The following is an 11,710-nucleotide window of genomic DNA, read 5'->3' as shown; positions in this document are numbered from 1 at the left end:
CCCCGCCCCCGCCGGGCACAGTCACAGCAGAGGGGACGCCCGCCGGCCTCGGTGCTCCTCGCACGGGGTCAGAGACAGCGAGTGTCAGGCTGACTCCAACATCTTTCCTTGGCATTCACTGACGTGCTGAAGTGCTTAAACTGCAACCCCCCCTCCGTGAAAACGTCATGCTCCTAAATTTCCATTCCTAACCCCTCTGGAATGCCTGCTCTCCACCCGCACGGGCCGGGGAAAGGAGTCACTACCGTCGGCCTAAAGCATGAAACCAGAAAGACCTGGGCACACCGGCCTGGCCCCCAACCTTCCCTGCTCCAGGACGAGAGGCTGACGGGTGTAAAGGGAAACGGGCCCAATCACTTCCAGAGCTTTATTCAAGAAAAGTAGCCCCTTTTGCCTCTGCACGGGCTGAATGCAACAGGCTGGCCCGCAGGTAAGCAGGCGTTAATCCGCTGATTCCTGCGACCTGGCACCCAGTTACGCCGCTACAGCGTTTGGCCCATCGCATTACCACACCTTTATCTCGAATGCAGTCTCATGCTGATTTGCTGGAGGGCAACGACCCAGTTTGCTGCTCCAGGGCCGGCCCCGAACAATACCCGACTGATTCAGGCACACCGGTAGCGCCTGGGTCTCTCTCAAGGACAGTGGAGGCACGTTGCAAGCTTTGCGCCTGCCGTGGGCACCCGCGGCCGGCAGGCAGATCCGCCATCCCAAACCTCGGCAGGGGGAGCTAGCAGACAGCACGCCGTTGTTTCAAACCACGAGATGATTTGGAGCTTTTTGGAGGCTTGGGAACCCGTTAGGGCCGTTTGCATCGACGCGAACAGGAAACAGCCAGAGCCCGGTTCATTTTAACATCAGGAAATCCTGCTCATGGCAACAGTCGCATAGATGTGCAGCAAAAACGGCTGAATGTAAAGTTCACACAAAGCGCCCAGTTAGGTAACCTGGCGCTGTGCCTTTATCCCAGGTCTTCCTCCCTCCTGAAAAACGCAGCCCAAAAGACCTTACAAGGGCCTGCAGGGATTTCTCTCCTACCCCTTGTTCATAAGTAGCAGCTGGGCATCTTTTAGGCTACTGTGCTGGTGAACAGGCAAAGAGAAAGTTGCTAAAACTGAAAATCTTGGGTTTCGAGAAGGACCGTACCGCTTCATGGATCAACTTCTAGCCACACGTTTGTTCCAGCTCGTGCGTTTGGGACAACTTCCACAAAGCCCTGCTAACGGGGAAGGAAACGATAAGCCGTGTCGCGCTGGTGTGAGAGCCCCCACGAGGAAAAGAAGAAAATGAGGAAAGCCCACGTTCCCAGCCTGATCGACTCCGCTGCCCAAATAGGATGGGAAAGGCAGACAGTAGCTGAAAGAAACAGCTGGAAGAAATATAATCCTTTGAGAAGGGCCAAGGAGGCTGATGTTTGAGCTTGCAAAGCTTCACGGGCTGAACAAGTTTTCAGCTTGTAAAAGAAAAGGAGATTCCAGCCCAGGGTCAGCTACAGATCAAGGAAACAGATTCAGATAAAAACTTGGGGGCAGTTCTTCCAAAAAGCTAAAAAAAATCCCCAGCAGTGGGATCCCATTCAGACCCAGGTCCCATCCAATTCAGAGCCAGGGGCCATGCAAGACATAAGGGGAGATGGATCTGAACAACAGGCTCCTGCACAGACTCATTTCTACCTATTCTGCGCGGCGCGGCAGTATGGAAATGAATACACGAGGTCTCACTTCAGCTCCGCAACACTCATTGCAATGCCAGCTATTTTTGGTAGCTGGCCACAGCCGGCGTTAGTGTGAGTCTCTCCGATGTCAAGCTTGCCACGAACGAATATGCAAAGGGAGCGGCATCGCCCAGCTCCAAAACCGTTGCATGGGGGTCACTACACTCTCTGCTTTGCATAGATGCTAGATCGGGAGTCTCGTTTCTCCTGGACACAAGAAGAACTGGTGGAACCTGCTTTTAGACAAGGGAAAGGGAGAGAAAGCCCCTAGCCTCAACAACAAAGAGCACAAGGGAATCCTGTTTCACATCCCATAAAACCCCAAACTGAAGTCCTCCGCAATGGCTCGCATTGCTAAGCCTCAGTGGAGAGAGCGGAGAGGCCCAGTTCTGGGAGGCAGCTCCATTTTTCCCTCGGGGTGACAATACGTTATGATGTTGCATTGCTCCAACCTGGTTATAATCGAGGTCGCCTTCCCCAGAGCCTGTCGAACCTACCCCAACCCCTTTTTTTTTTTTTTATGTTCCTTGTGCATTTGCAACCTATGCACACACCACTGAGCGCCAGGGTCTGGTGTCAGCCCAGCCTGCAGGAAGCGGTAGCACGACAGGAGTGGTTTAAATTCTTCAGAAGAAGGGGAAAGTCCCGCCCTCCCCAATTATCAGGAAAAGCTGTTCCATGTAGACCGGAAACCTATATACAAAACCACAGGCCCAGGCCTGTCGCGTCGGCTCTGCTAGAACATAACTGTCAAACCGAAAAGCCTCGGTCTGCGTGACAGCCTCAGCCGTGGCCTGACACCGCGTGCGCCAAACAACCCACCCTCCCGTCTGGTTTGGCAAACCAAGGGCATCACCGCCTCCCCGCTGCAGGGACAGGACAAGCCTCACGGCTCCGACCCCAGACTTCAGAGGTACTGATCCAACCGAGCCTGGATCTGAGCAGCCCCGAAGGCCGACCCCGTACCCCCGCCGCGCTGCGCGGAGCAGCTGCGGCTCGTGCATGTCCAGCGCCGCAAAGGCCTGGAGCTGCAGCCTTGGATGCCGCCAACTTCCCTGAATCAACGCATGGGCTTCGTTCTTCTTACCTACTGAGACCTGCCAAGGGGCCAAACTTGCTCCCCGCCGCAGGGCTCTGCCCAGCCTGGCTGCGCACGTGCCACGAGACGGGGCTGGGAGGTCACTCCGCTGTCCAAATGATCCCTCTGCTTTCCCTCTGCATATGCACCATAATGACCTCCCAAGAGTCCTCCATACCTATTCCCCCTTTAACTCCAGCCCACTGCTACCCTCTACACGATCGTAAGAAAGCCCGGTCCCCTCTGGGGGCCTACGTCACACTCCAGCACTTTCGAGGTACAGCGTCCTCTCTTGCCAATCCCAGCCCAGCCCTTCTAGACTGGGCAGCCTTGTTTCCACTTCCCACTGGGGCTGAGCGGGGAATATAATCCTCTCTTATTTGTGTTTCCTGGACACAGTGGCTCAGTGCAGGGCACGCAACAGAAAAAAAAAACAACACTGGTGCCTTGACATACCCAGGCTAGACGCAAGCACTACAGGCGCGCTCCGTAGGCCAACGCCGGCCGGGTGCCTGCCCACACGCGCTCCTCCCCAGACACCTTGTGTGACGTGCAACCTCCGAAAGCAACAGGCACAAGCCAGCGTAACTGAGAAAACCCTGCCTTTGCTTGCAAACCTTCTGCTGATTTATACACAGCTGGCACAGGCAGGCCCTGCAGCAGGGGCACCGGGCCAAGGCTTGTGGCACTCTTTTTCCAGGAAAGCAAAACCCAAGTGCAGCCTGGAGACTGCAGGCTTCTGGCAACAGGTGGAAGAGAAAGAGGAGGGAGCCCTAACACGGACAGGACCAGAAAGAAACATGCAGCCAGGGAGAAGAGGGAACTCTTGTCCCCAGGGTCTGCTCTCAGCATCCTCATCTCCCAGGAGCGAACGGTGTCTCCTTTACTTCGCCCAGACACAGCTGCAGGAAGTAAAGGAGGCACCAGGAAAACACAAAAAGCCGTGGACTACTGTTTAAAGGCAGATCCCTCTTGGGAGAACCGCAGCCCCTGTGCCCAGTCTGTGCGATTTCTTTGGTGTAACATGGGGCTAGGCTGCAACGGAGACACGGACAGGAGGTATCCGATCAGCAGTGCTTCCAACTCCACATGTCTGAGCGCACCTCCAGCCAACACGGCCGACCCCAACTACCTGGAAGGCCTCCCACAGTCACGATGCTGGCTCGAGGTAGTCTGAGGACCTCCTGCCTGCTGGGTTCCTGGTTTCTGGGCTGCTGAGGTCATGCTTGGGCCGTAGTTTTAACCTTTCCTCTGCAATGACAAGGTAGAGGACCTCGCGCAATCACTTGACTGGGGGCTGAAGATGCAAGGGAACCAGTGAATATTGCAAGACTTGCACTAAGTCGGGAGGTGGCCACGCAGTCTTAATAGAGCCGAGATGCAGAGACACAAGGCAGGAACGAAGAGAAAGCGGGAGAGGATAAGGATGGAGGGAATATGAAACGATGCACAATAGCAGCAATGGAGCAAAGCACGGAAGGAACGAAGGAAAGGGGGGTGGCAGCTCCGGCTTTCTGCTGTGGCGTGCAATTCAGCCCTCCAAGGATGCAGATAATACAGTAGCAGTCCGCCCCACGGCTTCCAGCTCCCCTGTGGGCACCGCCACCCCCACAGCAGGGCAGGTCCCAGGCAAGAGCAGGGCTGATGGGCACAGCAGCACAGGAGCCCAAACCCAAGAGACAGCAATTGAATCTGCTCCTTAGCGCCCCCCTCAAAAAAGCGTCTCCCCCCCGCCTCGGCCAGAGCCCAGCTGCTGCCAGAGCAGCTCAATTCTCCCGGCTGGCACAGCCCAACTGGCACGGGAGGGCCAGATTTGGAAAAGACGGGTGGCAGAATTAGCAAATAAGCTTTCAGAGAGACGGTAGCCGGCGGGGGACCGGAAGGGAGGGGTTGACCAGACAGAGCAGAGGCATCGGGCTGTCTAATTTGCTCTCCCCCGTCACCCTTTATGCAGGCCTGCAGCAAAGCATCAGCCTGGCTGCTCTGTGTCTAGCATCGCCCCTTCCGGGCAGCACGCCCGAGACCCAGAGCCGCGCGGGAGGGGGCGACCGCTGCCCCGAAGGCGGGGCGCGCAGCCTGCTGCAGACAGCAGACAACGCTGGGGACGTGCACGGGGCCAAAGGACCGAGCGCACTTCATTCCACCCAATTTCACGCCATTGCCTCGCTCTCTTTTCATAAAGAGGAAAGCGAGAAAGCGGAGAGACCACAGCCAGTCCAAGCCTGTCTGGGCATTTTCTAGCTGCTGCGGGAAACCAATAGCAGGCTGCAATTCATCCGGGAGACGCATCTGGGCAAGGGGCAGGGGGAAATAACCGAGCTGCGGCTCTTATCTCTCGCTCAGCTGCCCCACGCTGGCGAGCAGGCCCGCCGGGCTCCGGAAACGCCAGCCAGATGCTCCGTGCTGCATGCCCCCCCCACCGTGGCACCGCTCAGGCAGCGGCCGTGATAGGAGTCGCGCCAGGCGAGGCCCTTCTTGCACCGCCTGCCATGGAAACCTCTCTCCACAGACAAAAACAAGCAGCTAATTTTAGGTCCCTTTCGGGCTGGGGCGGCAGTCATCACTGAGAAGGAAATGGGTGGGGAGAGAGCACGCCTCTCCGAGATGGATGGGAAGCAGAGCGGGACGGAGACACGCGCTCGTGCCACGCGCGGGACCACGGCACGGCCACCTGCAGAAGCGTGCCGGGGTCCCGTCGGCAGGGGAGCTCTCTCCAGAGGGGCCTTGCAGCCCATTTTACAGCTCCCCAAGTCCCTTCAGAGGCAGGATGCAGTCTCTGCCATGGACCCTTCTCTCTCCATTTCGCCCCTGGGGTTTGGAGCCAGACCCATCAGCTCCTCTCTCCTCCATGTCCAGGCCTCTTAACTTCTCCCCAAGGTGGTCGACGACTAGCAAACAGAGCTGGAGAACACACGCTATAATGCCATAACTGTTAGCTCTGCGCGTGGGCGCACGTATATCTATTACAGATCGAAAAGTAATCCTACTCCTCTGCATCAACGCGGAGCCTTTTATCAGGAGGCTGCGATGTTCTCCGTGACCCCGGCATCACCCTGTGCGGGAGGGACACCATCCCTCTCCGTGGGAGAAACCAAGGCAGAGGGAGGCAAAGAGACTTGCCCAAAGCCAGGCCCTGCGGCAGTGGCAGAGATGGGAAGAGGACACAAGGGCCCAGTCTGCCCCCCGAGTCAGACTTGGCTGTACATGAGGAAGAATCAGGACCGTGCCACGCCGGGGTCTTTCAAGGCAGATGCCAGTGCCTCCTGCCGATATGTAGTGTGCCCCATAGTGACCATGGCAGGGGGAGACTGGAGACCCCAGCCTCAGTGGAAGGGTCTCTCCAAATCAGTGACCCCAAACAACGCCACCAGGGACAGAGGACTAACCACAGGCTCTTCCTGTACCCAGCCCTCCCCACAATCTCCCCAGCCAGCCCATCCGCCCCAGCCGCGTTCATGGCATGGGACCCCAGCCGAGGGGAACTGCAGAAGCACAGCGAGCCGCTGGGTGCTCCAGCACGGCCCAAGCGGTGCCGCGGCTACCTCCGCCCCACGTCTTCAGGAGGGCCGGGCTCCTCGGCTCCTTCCAAAGCAACGGCCTGGCCTCCGAGAACAAGCCCTAACCCGGCAAGCACAGCCTCCTTGCTCCGGAGCTGAGTCACCCCTGCCTCGGGCCAGACTTGGTGTCTGGGGCCAAGTCTTGCACTGTGCGCTTTCCCGGTGAGTAATGCTTCCCCATCACATTCCCACAGCAGCTGCTGCCTTCCACGGCATCACATCTCCTTATATGACTGGCAAAGCCGCCTGTCAGCAACTCGGATGGACCAGAAAACAACCTTTATCCTGCAAAAAAAAAACAAACTCCAGAGGGGTCCTCCCCATTCTCCACACACCAAGAGGAAACAGATGCTCCACGGGGCCCCGGGGCACAGTAGGTGACTACTTTCCGCGGGCTTTGGCCGGCAGGAGGAAGCCTCCGTGAGCCAGACCCCCGGTGCCAATCTGTTCTACCCAGTCTGCCATGCAGGGCGGCTCACAGTAGCCCACAAATGCAGGCCAGCTCTCCCCGAACCCCATATTCTTTATTGCAACAGGATGGTTTCCCGCTGGCCTCAAGTTGCAGCAGACCCGCTCCCAGTCCAACGTGCTGCCTGGGGAAGATCCAGACGCATGCTCACGCCCCAGGTTCCCTCCCAACAAAGCACCTGGCTCAAAGAGCAACCCTGCATCCATGCCCACCTCTTCTTCAGCCGGGAGAGGGTCCCCGACTCCCTTCTCCTAGCCGAGTCCCTCCCGCGGCAGCCAGGTGGCACTACTGAAGCATCGAAAGCTGCGGCCGTCTCAGCCGTGGCAACAGCAGGAGACAACAGCTCCTGCTTCTGGATGGAAATGAAAGGAGAAGCAGCACGGGCGCTGAAAAGGTTCAGCCCGACTTCCCGTTCCGACCCATTCACACCCTGGCTAGCTAGCAGGTGAAATTTAAATGGACGTGGAAAGCAAATAAAACCCCAGAGGTGATGCAGGATCCGAAGATGATCCCTTGCTGAACCTAGCCCCCATCATGGATTGCCTCCTGTAACCCCAACCCTCCCCCTTCCCCCGCCTCCCCGAGCTCTTAATTTCAATTCACCAGCATCCTGGGAACACAAGGGCCCTTTTCAATAACCTCAACCAGCCAAGCCTATAAAAAAAAAGCGCTCCGTCTCCTCCAGCGCATAATGCGAACATAAAAGCCACCATGAATACACCAGGGAAATTCTAGTGCCTCGGCCCGGGAAGGCAGCGATGATACTGATGCTGCTGTATTCATCTTCCAGAGGGGTTTCGGCTGCAAGGAACAATGGGAAGACATCGCGCACAGCGAGCTGAGTCATTACGCCGCGCTCGGAGAAAGCCCGATTCACCATTCAGCGTGCAGGGCGCTCGCGGCGTTTCTCAGCGCCGCCCAGCCGCTATCGGATGCGGGCAGTAGCGTTCGGCTTGCGCCAACCCATGTGCCAACCCCCAGCCGTGGCATCTGCGTCCCCGAGGGGCCACCCCGGGACCCAGTCCCACCTTCCCCCGGCAGCCAGGCTCCCGCGCCCACGGGCACGGTCCAGCCTGCGTCACAGCCGAGCCACGAGCCGTCAGCGCAGTGACGGGCTCCAGCTCGTGGCTCCTGACTCAGCCCTCCTCCTCCTCCATCTTTTCCGCACACCAAAGCCATTTTTCGTCCTGACGCTGCAACAGGACTGGCCACACGGCCGGCCGGAGCGACACAATAACTGGAGCCAGCTGGGCTTCCTGGAGGAGGCTTCTTTTGCCTTTCCCGAGCAGGGAGAGTTTCTGGCTCCCGGGAGGAATCGGGATGGCAGGTGTCTCGGGGTCTTGGGTCGGGGATGCCCAGCTGAGCCGAGCAGAGCAGCAGCCTTTGGTCTCTCCGTGGAGAGCAATGAAAAGGGAAGCCAGCCCTGAGACCGCAGCCAGGAGCACCTGTGTCCCGGTGCCCTGGCCCCTGCATTCAGCCCAAACGCTCACCCTTCCCAGGCACAGGAAAATCAGCTGGGCCTCTTCACACCCCGCCAGCCCCCAGACACCGCACATGAGCGGCTCCAGGACTTGAAAGCTTCACTAATACACGTGAGAAACCCTGGGCTCTAATCTGCTCTCGCCTGCATGACTGCACCTCTCCGCTCCTGTAAGGCTCACGGCTCGCAGCCCGAGAACCTGCCCGCCTTCCTCTCACCAGGGGCTCGCGCCGTGGCACTGAGGAAGGAAGCCCAGCCCAGCGCCAGACACAGTTTTCTGCCCCTCGCCCAGGCGTTCAGACCCTCAGCTCCGGTGGAGCAGCCTATGTCCCCATCATCCCAGGAGAGTCCCATCAGCTTGGGCTTCTGCATCCCCAGCAGGTTTCCACAAGTCAAACCACAGACCGCGCTGCCATCAGAAACGCAGCCAGGCGCTGGGGGGAGGCAGAGCCAGGAAGACAAAGAGCGAGAGACATGAACCAGCACCCAGAAGACAAGCAGCCCAGCACGCACGCACACGTGCGCACACAGTCAGCAGTAAAGCGTCTGGCACACACCCAGGCTCGCACACGCACGCCGACGCTACACCCTCCTGCAAGCACAGGCAGGACCACAAGCTGTTCCCAGGCACACCAGCCACCACCACGCCTGCCACCCCAGCCCGGCGGCCTGGGAAAGACATGGAAGAAGAAAGACGATGCTGCTTGCGCGGCTAGCAGGGAGAGCAGACCCCAGCTGCCAGGGCTACAAGGCACCTTCCCTGGAGCCGGCCAGTCGGGCAGCCCCAGCATGGGCTTTGCAATGCCTTTTATTACAGGTGAATCACCGACTCCTGCATGCACAGACACATGTAGTTTCTTCAGATGCCAGTGCAGGAAAAATGGCACATACGCAGAGGTGTAGCCTGGGCCCCGACTCCAGATCGGATCTCCAGCCCCCCCGGATCGATTTGCAGCATCCACAAGTACTTGGTAGCCCGCCAGGCCTGGGGGTAGCAAAGGCAGGACATTCTGGGGAGAAAACACCCATCTTCCTAGCACAGACACCAACCACACACCCTGGTTTGGTGACCTTGCAGACCCCTTTCAGTCTCCGCCTGGTACTCCGGGCATATGCATCAGTGCTGTGAGTTTTTGCTCTTCTCAGCAACATGCTGGGTCCCAAGGTGTTCAGGACCCCCCCCCCCGTTTCTGTTGCTGCTTTATGGAGAATTGGGCAGGATCACTCTGGGCTCACCTGGGGTAGGTAAAGGGGAGGGGAAAAAACACAACCGTTTATTTCAGGAGTCAGCTGCAAATTTCCATCGCTCCCCCCTCCGCAACCCCTTCCGAGTTTTCCATTTGAATAGGCAATGCCAGAACAAGTGAATGTTTAACTGCACGGAGCTGTGCGCCAGGGTCAGCCGAAGGTCTGTCAGCTCCAGCACAGGTCAAGCGGACAAAGCAAAGCCCCCGCCCACCATAGAAAATCTCCCAAGGACTACACCACCGGAGAACTCTTGCCCCCTGACTCAAGTCCAACCTCCCCTGCCGGCTCCAGCCTGCCAAGCATCATCTCCGACCCTCGGATGCGGGCCGCTAAACCCGCCAGCCAGCCCACGGGCCATTCCCGCTAAGCCCATGCCCTGAGAAACACCGGCAGGGAAGCTGGCGGGCACGAGGGATGAAATGCTCACAGCTGGTTCCTCTTCTCTGCAGCCGCCTGGCACCAGAAGGAACGAGCTCGTTAAGAAAAGACTTCCCCCTTGGCAGCCTGATGACGCCGTGTCTGCGGGTCTGCCTCCTCCCACAAGCCACGGCGGGTTTGGCAAGACGGGTGCTACCCCAGTTACTTACACGGATGAAGCGAGGGGCTGGCGGCACCCTACCGAGGGGCACAGCAGGAGCTGGGAGGCCGGGGCTATCAGGGCGCTGGGGCAGCAAGGTTCCTGCAGGGGTGACCTTTCTCCTCTTCAGCGACATGGATCCCACTTCTGCTTTCTCACACTGTCCAGACAGGCAAGGCTGGCAGCATGTCAGGGCAGCTGAGCAAGCAGAGCAAGCTTGTGTCCTTCTAATAGCATGGTGCTTTCCACTTGGGGATAATGGAGAGCCGTGCACACCTGTGTAAGCCCCCAGCCTCTCTGCAGTTTGCCCTTCCAACCTGCTTTCCCCCTCCAACCCTTGCACCAGCAGAAAGCAGCTCCCGTTGAGCAAGATGCTGCTCTCAGCTCGCTGCCCTCTGTGCACCTGCACGCAGCCGCTCCCAAAAGCCACCGAAGGACTCGTATCAAGTGGAGGCCCAGGACGAGGCAGCAAGGACAGCATTGCTGCAGAGTGGGGGAAGGCAAGCGGCAGAGATAAGATGGCCCAGCTGGAAGCAAACCTCACTCCTGATTTTCCTTCCACAAAGCAAACAGTGCAATTCAGGCACTGCCTGGACATGGCTTAATTATTCACCACTAACCCTTTATCCAACACCCTGCTCGCTGGGCCCTCACAGATGCCCTGGGTTTTTCACAGAAATGGTGGGGTGAGGAGGAGGAGAACGGAAGCAGCCTGGCGTGCCAGTGAAGGGATGGCGTGGCCTGGATTCCCCACGGTCAGCATACAGCCCAGCTGGAAACTCCGCAGCCACGGCTGGCAGCACATCCGGGCAGCTGACTTCCCTGCCTGGGGAATACCATGAGATGAATGGTTTCCTTATCCAGGATGCACAGGGCGAATAAATCCCTAAGGGAAAGCGTAAGGTTGATTTCCCGCTTCCAGGGTCCCGAAGGAACGTGAAAGCTATACTGGGGATGCCCAAATGGCTCAATTCTTTCACCGAGGCGGGGAAAAGCCAGTCCTGGAATTCAGAGCAGACCGGCCAGATGTGCTTCTAGGCTATGAGCACCGCAACCATCGATTGTCCACTCTGCTCCAGCCAGAGAGCACAGATCCTGTGCACCCAGCACCCATACGGCGCACAGCAGAGCAGCCCAGGCCTGCCAAGGGGCTGCTGGTCATGCTTGCTCAATCCCCACTTGCTTAGCAAGGAGGAGGAGGATCCTTCCCCTAAGCGTGCAGGCCTGCCCCCTGACTTACAGCCTGCCCCAGTGACCCTGCGGCCAGAGGACGTTGTCAAGTAGCACGAAAGGGCCAAGTTTCTTTAGCGGCAGCAGCACAAAGGGTGCATTTGAAGGCACGCTAGGAAAGCCCGCCTGGGTCCCCAAGGCCCTGACGCTTGCAAACTAGAGCAGGGAGGAGCGAAGCGCAGCCCGCATCCCCGGAGGCGCCAGGCAGCAGATCGCACCTCCTGCTCTGGGTGGAACTTGCTTTTGGGCGACCCAGATTCGCAGGGCTCCCCGGGGGCTCGGCGAGCTCAGGGTGCTGCCAGCGACACTCCCAGGCAGAGCATGCCTGCTCTTTCCACAGCTCTCGTGTCACGGGTG

At 58.6% G+C, this 11,710-nt stretch overlaps 1 protein-coding gene across 1 annotated transcript in view; it reads right to left on the bottom strand.

Annotated features, from left to right (window-relative positions):
• Positions 1-11,710, bottom strand: part of MACF1 (microtubule-actin crosslinking factor 1) — a 194,524-nt gene that overhangs the window by 170,889 nt on the left and 11,925 nt on the right. The gene's annotated exons all lie outside the window — the stretch shown is intronic.

Source organism: Crocodylus porosus, unplaced genomic scaffold (assembly GCF_001723895.1).
Source record: "Crocodylus porosus isolate Cpor-Errol unplaced genomic scaffold, CroPor_comp1, whole genome shotgun sequence".
Classification (NCBI taxonomy): Eukaryota; Metazoa; Chordata; order Crocodylia; family Crocodylidae; genus Crocodylus; species Crocodylus porosus.
This window is presented reverse-complemented; position numbering and strand designations above follow the sequence as displayed.